The 8,585-nt window shown below is 42.7% G+C and overlaps 1 protein-coding gene across 1 annotated transcript in view; it reads right to left on the reverse strand.

The window, feature by feature from the left end:
- grapa (GRB2 related adaptor protein a) overlaps nt 1–8,585 on the reverse strand; it is a 32,837-nt gene that overhangs the window by 13,283 nt on the left and 10,969 nt on the right. The gene's annotated exons all lie outside the window — the stretch shown is intronic.

The raw sequence follows: 8,585 nt of genomic DNA on the forward strand, positions 1-8,585 counted from the left end.
AGTTTGACAGATTCTTTCCAACACTCAAAGGTATGTTTTTTTTAGTAATAGCTTTAAGATTATTTTAGTGTATCTGTAAGGAATTGGCTGTAATGGAGTGGGGTAAATTATATTTTTTCTCCAATTTAACCCATGCTGGTGTGGCCACCCACCCTCTCACTGTTTAGCCAACACCAAACAACACGGGACTGGTAGTACGCCAGGTATTACAACCTAAAGTTGGGGAGATTTAACCCCCCTTTATTCAGGGGAGCCTGCAATGCCGTTGACATTATCAGAACAGTCTTGACGGGCAACTGAGTGGGATTGACTGAAGACATTTGTGAAATATAAAACAGTGTCCTTGTCTTTACATGTCTCTTACTTACATCTTTCGCACTAAAACCCTGGAGCTATTATGGTTTATATATGAATAAATCATTTTAACCACATGAATGAAAATAGCCAATCTACAAGGGAAAAAAGGAGGGGACTAAGTATAGAGCCCTGGGGAACCCTGGTCAAGAAAGTATACAGGCTTTACATGGTATGGGCCACAATGGAAATTAGCTCTCAAGCCTTTTGCGTTTTATCTTTTTGACAGATAGACGTACAAATATATGGTCATGTATATGCATTTTTGTCAATGAAAACATCAATCAATCAATCAATCAATCAATCAATCAATCAATCATACAGTACCAGTAAAATGAACTCATATCAACTGTTAATCAGACAGTAAGTTGTCAAAACATGAATGTGATGACCATAAACAATTGCAATGATGAGTTTGTACCAGTGATCACAGGGTTAGGGTAATTATGTTTGTCTAACAAGGGTATGAAAATGCCATCTGTTGTAGGCTTAACTCAAACAGTTAATTTCATTGGTCTACTCCTGGGCTCTGGTCCATGCTCGTTGACAGATATCTTGCGATTCTATGCCAGCTTATCATTAAAACATTGAGTCATTTAACCATGAAGATGTTATGGATGGTTTCGTTATTGCTATATCAGCCACATTCTAAATCCTTTGTCCATGTATTTTACTTTTTTGTAAAAATTCCATTTCCTGTAATTGTATGTTGTTGTTCTTCTTTGGCTGTGTTCATTATTTAGTTTTATTTAAATGTGTAAATGGTGGACATTATCATGGTATCCCATTTGTGATATGTGTACATACTGTATATAAACATAATTGATACTCTATTGTGTGTTTGTAATAGAGAATTATATTCAGCCATCATCTATACTAGTTTGTTATGGCATTTGGACCATCAAACAGTTATTGTTGTTTAGTACTGCATATTTTAAGCTGTAACTGTGAATTGGTTTAAAATCCGTGCTCCTTCCTTAACATGCATATACCCTACTCTAGTAACCACACAGACCAAACATGATTTCTGTTGTTGTGATCTGTCTGGAAAACTAGATGAGACGAGAGGCATGAAACAACAGCTATACTGATGGTGATACTAACAGTTACTCTTATAATAATAAGGCAAAGCTCTCCAGCCATGACGATTGGCCATATTGTTTCTCCACAAATTGTATTCTTCAGGCGAATAATAACAATCAAGACAATCACCTCTTCTCTCTTGCCTGCAATACTGTTTTAACTCCAAACGGAAATGTCTCTGTGTTCTGCACAAAATTATACAGCATTATAAGCAAAACACAGTAAGTTTCTCTGTATGAACAGGTTTGCTGGGGGCGGGGGGTAAGACCATTTGGTTGATTTTTTAATCTCTGTGTTGTTATTCATGTCCTCACTGTTTTGCTATTATTTTAATGTTGTTTTATGCTTTTACTTTACTTTTTTTTCTTTATTGTTAAATTAGTTGTACTTTTCCGTAATTGTATTCTTGCTCTGTAAAGCACTTTGAGCTGCATTTCATGTCATGAAAGGTGCTATACAAATAAAGTTTATTATTATTATTATTATTATGCCTCACCTTCTGTTTTTCTACAAATCGCTGCTGTCAGGCAGAAACCCTTTAGCTCCATATTTCAGTTTTTCTTTGTAAATTAATGTCCTACTTTATCAATCAAGAGTGTCGCACAGAGTAGTGAAAATAGTAGATCTACAAGCTCACAAAGTTACGCGCTGAACTTGAAGAGCGTGCAGCTATTTTCACTATTTACTTTTTTATAACCCATAAAACCGGGAAAGCATCTGTGTCATTTTAGATTTTAGCGTTGGCTATTCAAAAATAGCAGCTATACAAGCTCACAGCACGTCACAACGCTCACTGCGAGCTTGTACATCTGCTATTTTTGAAAAATCTTGAAAGTGTGAGAACTACTGATTTAGAAGGCATTTGTAGAATCGGCCTCAGTTAACACATGGGGTGCCAAAACCGAATAAACTTCGGTTTTGCAAATAGTTACGCGGAGTGCCAAAACCGAATACCCTTCGGTTTTGCTGTCTTTTTGATTTTTTTCGTTTTTTTTCCACACGGGAGGGGCTGGAGCAGCTCTGGGAGTACCCATTGTGATCCTGAGAAGGATAGGCCAAATAGATCACCGGAAACAAAAACATGGCTCCCCATCCGCTTCCTGTCTATTTCCTTCTTTAAAACGCCTATATCTCCGAATCTGTTTCCGGTGGGGAAAACCGGTCATGCGCGATGCGCGATCCCCCCCCCCCCCCGTTGTAACTCGCGAGTGAAATGTTATCGTTCCAGGATGTAGCCAGGGTCATCGCGCTACATGAATGGATGCTTTTTTTTTTTACGTGGATTTGCTCGTTGTGGAGTTTAGAGCTTTAAACAGCAAAGCGCAGTCAATGGGGAGAATGCTGGCACCCACGGTAAGTTGTTATCAAAAAATGCTGGCACCCAATGTGTTAATAATTAAAAAAAACTGTAAAACGGTTTTGGGCATTTCCACCCGACAGCAACAAAATCAGACCCCATGCATGAAGAACATACTTATGTTAGGTCAGGTGTGTAAAAAGGGTGTGTGGGGTTGTTTAGCTGTGTCCACTCCAGACACTGGAGCCTGAGGTGGTCAGGGAGCCATGGGTTTCATTCAGTGGCTTTCTCTGCTCTATGGAGCTATTCATAGACTGTGTGTTCCCTGAATAAGCAGTGATATCTCCCTGATGACAGGGTGGCATTCAGCTCCACCTTTACCCTGCCCTTCTTTTCCCCCTTTCATCTCGCTTTTGTCATCTTCTCCTCTGTTTGGGCTATTTAGTCTGGGATGCGCGCCATTTCCTCTCTCCTTTTTTCTGCATCTCATCATTCGCACAGACATTCTGACCGTTACTCTCTCTGAATTCTGCTCAGTCACTTTTTATATTTTCTCCTTTTGGCTTTCACTATCTGCTTCTTGATTGGGTCTAACACATACGCGCACACACTCGCGCACACGCATGCACGCACGCACGCACGCACGCACGCACGCACGCACGCACGCACGCACGCACGCACGCACGCACGCACGCACGCACGCACGCACGCACGCACGCACGCACGCACAGTACACACACACACACACACACACACACACACACACACACACAGTACACACACACACACATACAGCTGTCCATGACCTGTTCAGCTAACAAAGAGTTCACTCAGTCATACAAACTTACAGAAAATAGTTTGGCTGGCCGCTGTCTCCAGCTACCTGACTGACACCCCTGCTGCGCCCTGCTGGTGGGAAGGTGCAACTGCATCAGCCATTCATTCAGAATCCTAAGTCGCCACTCACAGGTCAGTAAATATCTTTATATACATAACTGCTAAACTGACAGAAAAAAAAGCCTATGGCTTGAGGAGAAAAGATGATGGGAGGTGGCAGTTGATGACATAGGAGGAGAAAGAGAAGAACAGCATTTGAAGGAAATTATTCAGAGGAAGAGAGTTGCTGAAAGATAGAACAGCAGAAGAAGAGACACGCACACGCACGCACGCACGCACACACACGCACATGGCATGCACATGCACATGCACATGCACATGCACACACACACACACACACACACACACACACACACACACACACACACACACACACACACACACACACACACACACACACACACACACACACACACACACACACACACACACACACACACACACACACACACCCTTAGAATTAGGACAGTATCCCTATCCCAGCATGTTTGGCTGGTCAGCTCCCAACCACTTCAATTGGCATAATTAACAACTTAAACCCCAGCATCCATATTATGGGGAAAACCGTCCCAGAAAATAGCAGATCTACCAGCTCACAATGCGTCGCAATGCAAGTATAGGGTTTAATTGGTTAAGAATAGGATTAGTTATAATAAACTAATCCTGTAATGACAGGAAGAGGCATGAAAGAGGAAGCTGTTGTTAGATCATCGGTGTGTTAGTGAGAGGGAGCTGCTCTTAGATCAGTACTGCTGCAGCTATATTAGTGTTAGACGTCATTTTGATGTATTTATTAATTATTACCCAGAGACATTACGGTTACGGAAGCGCTCTGCGTAACATAGACAGCAGCTGTCACACACACGCACGCACGCACGTGACGAACGCGCGCGCACACGCACACACACACACACACACACACACACACACACACACACACACACACACACATCTCATCTACCGGATGCTGTGTATTCTAATTAAGGCCCACAGCGATACAGAGAGATTATGTTCTCTTCCCAAGTTAAATGAAGAGAGAGAGAGAGAGAGAGAGAGAGAGAGGAGAGAGAGAGAGAGAGAGAGAGAGAGAGAGAGAGAGAGAGAGAGAGAGAGAGAGAGAGAGAGAGACACACAGACAGACAGACAGACAGACAGACAGACAGACAGACAGACAGACAGACAGAGAGAGGGAGATAAACTACGAGACAAAACAGACAGAGGCAGAGAGGCAGCGAGAAGCACAACTCAGTGGACAGTCATCATGGCCTATATATCCTCACTCCTTCCTTCATTGTGTCCGTATACTTCCTCCCTCTCTCCATTCTCACTTCCCCTCTCTTTCCCCCTGTCTGTCTGTCTCTCCATCTGTCTGTCTGTCTGCTGCTGTCCCCCTCTCTTCCTCTTCTCCTGCTCTGCTCTGCTCTGGTGTCTGCCTTACAGTACATGTCTGGAAAGCCTCGTTCATGCTTCGTCGCATGACTGTGTCGCACGGCCAACATTCTGCATGGATCTGTGTGTGTCGCTGATGTCAGGGGGAAACCTTGTATGTCCAAAACCGTTTCTTTTTAAAAATGTAATAGTGAAAATATCTACAAGCTCACAACGCGTCACATTGTGACACGTTATGATATTATAGATCTGCTATTTTCACTACTTTTGTGATGAAGTAGGGGATTCATTAAGGAAAGAACATACATTTTTGATTATAGAGAATACAAGGTTTCTGCCCGACAGCAACGATACGGAGAAGGGATGTATAGAGACTGAAGGGGGAAAGGGAGACGGGGATGACGAGGGGTTATAATGGAGGGCAGGCCGAGAGGGAGTGAAGAATAGGGAGAGGGAGAAAGAGAGGTTATGGGAGGGAAGGAAATATGGGAGACTGATAGAGGGAGGGAAAAATGTGACATAGATAGAGGGAGAGAAGTTTGTGTGTGTGTGTGTGTGTGTGCGTGCGAATGTGTGTGCGAGTGCGTGTGAGTGCGTGTGTGTTTGAGTGTGCACATCGAGCTCTCTCTCTGGGTGCGTTCGGAAATATAGCACTGAGCGCACTGGCCAATACAAACTAATAGGCGAGTGCGCTCCCGGTGTGCATTTCCGAACGCACCCTCTGTGTCTTTCAATATCAGCTGTGCTTTTTCACGGTTGCATGTTTTCAATCTGTATCTTTCTATCTTTCTTTTATCAGTCCCTCTCTGTCTTTCTGTCTGTCTCTCTGACTCTCTGTTTCACCTTTTCTCCCTCTCGTTTCTCTCTCTCTCTCTCTCTCTCTCTCTCTCTTTCAGTATAAGCTGTGTTTCTCACGGTTGGTGTTTTCAATCACTTGTGGTCACTGAGCCATGACATTAAGTCGACAGTAGCTGCCACTGGAGGTGAAACGAGAACTTCAAGGAGGACTTAAAGGAAAGAAAATGAAGACAGTAAAATTAAATTATCAAATCCCATAAAGACCCCATAAATTAGAGTTGATTTCATTCACTCACTGACTCCAGTGACTGACTGAGTGACTAACCGAAACGACTGGCTGACTGACTCATTCATTCATTCATGCACACCACTCACACACTCGCTCGCTCGCTCATCTCTTGATGCAGTGATAACTCTAATAAATGATGGTAAATGAGCTGAACAATACTGAACAACAACAATACAATAAACTACTGTATAAGCTATGCTATAATACACTAAACTAATGTAGTCTGATGGTTCAGAGATTAATTTGAGCACTGTGACTTTAAAACAGATCCCAGAGTGGTCGCATATCTGAGGATTTGTATTTATTTTTTCCTTATCAGTTGATGTAACCATAACCCGAAGGGTCAGTCTGGTTCCATTTAAGAGCAGTGTTCAGCCACTACAGTCATGAGTCACTGATCAGTGTGGAGCGACAGACAGATATAGAGAGACAGGCAGACAAAGCCAGCCATGTGAACGGAAAGAAAAAAGTCCATGAGAGATGGATGAAACATTTACAAAGAGCAAGAGTTCAACGTTTAGCAGCCGCCAATGAGCGATGTACTGCTACAGTATGGTATACTATACATCTCTCTCTCTCTCACACTCACATACACACACACACACACACACACACACACACACACACACACACACACACACACACACACACACACACACACACACACACACACACACACACACACACACACACACACACACACACACACACACACACACACACACACACACCTAAGACTAAGACCTCTAAATCAGTCATCAGCTGTGACAAATAAAGGGCTGATGAAAAATATTTGGCCTACAAACACCTGCTGTCTGTGTGTGCATGAGCAGGGCTCCAGAGAAAGCATGGTCCCTTTCCAGGAAACACCAGCTCACATTGTTCAGAATGTCTTTTGTTCTCCGTATAACCTTCACCTGATACAAAACAAAGGCTACAGGAAGGCCCTATTAAGCGTCCACCCTGTGTACAACTTCACTTGGCTGACCTGTAAAGTCTGCTGAATGTGTCCACATTCCTATTCCAATGAACCTAGCATCTGTCTAAAGAACAAACCAAGACAGAAATCGCATTCTTAACATTTGTGGTAGAGAAAAACACAGATCTAAGAAATAAAAGGCATGAGAACGAGTGACGATATGTCTGCATACTGTAGTAGCCATATCTTGGAAACAAAAGACATGAGAGCGACTGACCAATATACAGGATCACTAGCATCATGTTAGCCTCATAGCATAAATACCTAACTCATATTTGTAAGGTTTTCAGGAGACAAAACAAAACAAAAACACTTATCAGAATGCTTGTTACAAAAAGTTGACTTTAAAGCACTTTCTGCCTAAGTCATTTTTGGTATGTAACAAGCATTCTGATTGGCTTAGGACATAGGCAATAAGGCACAATGATGATGAGAGAGTAGAGTAGAGCTAGGCAAAAATCTCAAATTCACCAAAAAGTGAGTTATGCAATTATGCTATGAGGCTAATGATAATTGAAGTGGTACAGGGAGGGTGAAGTGCTAGACAAGGGGGTGTGAGGTGGAGTCTGAAGAGGTACGTCTTCAGATTGCAGCAGAAAATTTAAAGTGAGTCTGCAGGTCTGACTCTGGCTGCAATGGGGAGTTTATTCCACAGTTTGGAGCCAGGAGGGAGAAGAGGAAATCTGCCATCCCACACATGAAAATAAACAAAATGTGGCACACAGGTTCAGTCCTATATGCCAAACTTCCTCAACTGCCGTTGTGGGCCTATAGGGCATAGCAGTGGCGGCCAATTTGACGTTCCACAGATAGAAACCCCATTCATTTTTCCCATAGAGATTTCCGAAAAATATTTATATAAATGATTTTAAGCCTGGAACCAAGCCATCCAGGCTCCTGGTGAATCATGACCATAGCACATTTGATTCTGTGTCAAGAAATATTTGAAACAACAAATTAGTCATATACGTGCTATCGCTTTGCAACTTTCACCAAAATGTAGCCCCAAGTGAGCAGAAGCATTTATATGCTTTGAGTTGGTTGGTTGGAAAGTCCATTACCCTCTTTTTCTCATAGAATGAAGCATAGCGTTAGTTCATGCAGGACACGGAAGTCTTGCACGCCTCAGCTGTCATCGTCTGTCAGTCAGCTGATGTGAACATCAGCCTAGCCTCCAATTCCCCATTGACAGCTCTGCTGGTCATTACGTCACACATTCATACTCCAATCAGAGCTCACGCCTTGACAAGAAGGGCCCTTTAAAAACGGCTTTGCATTCACTAGGTCTCTGCTTGTCTTGCTGCCTGCTTCACTGCTGCTTAGCTGCCTCCTCCACCCCAGCCTCCACCTTTTGATCAGAGACTGGCATAACTCAAATACTTGTGATTTTATATTTGCTAATTCACACTAATATGTCAATGTACTGCTTATTGTTTGATATTGTATCCCTATGGGGGTTTTGCTTAACGTTCCCTGATTTTGCTTAGCATGCTGCTTGG

Source organism: Gymnoscopelus braueri (assembly GCF_963280865.1).
Source record: "Gymnoscopelus braueri genome assembly, chromosome: 13".
NCBI lineage: Eukaryota > Metazoa > Chordata > Actinopteri > Myctophiformes > Myctophidae > Gymnoscopelus > Gymnoscopelus braueri.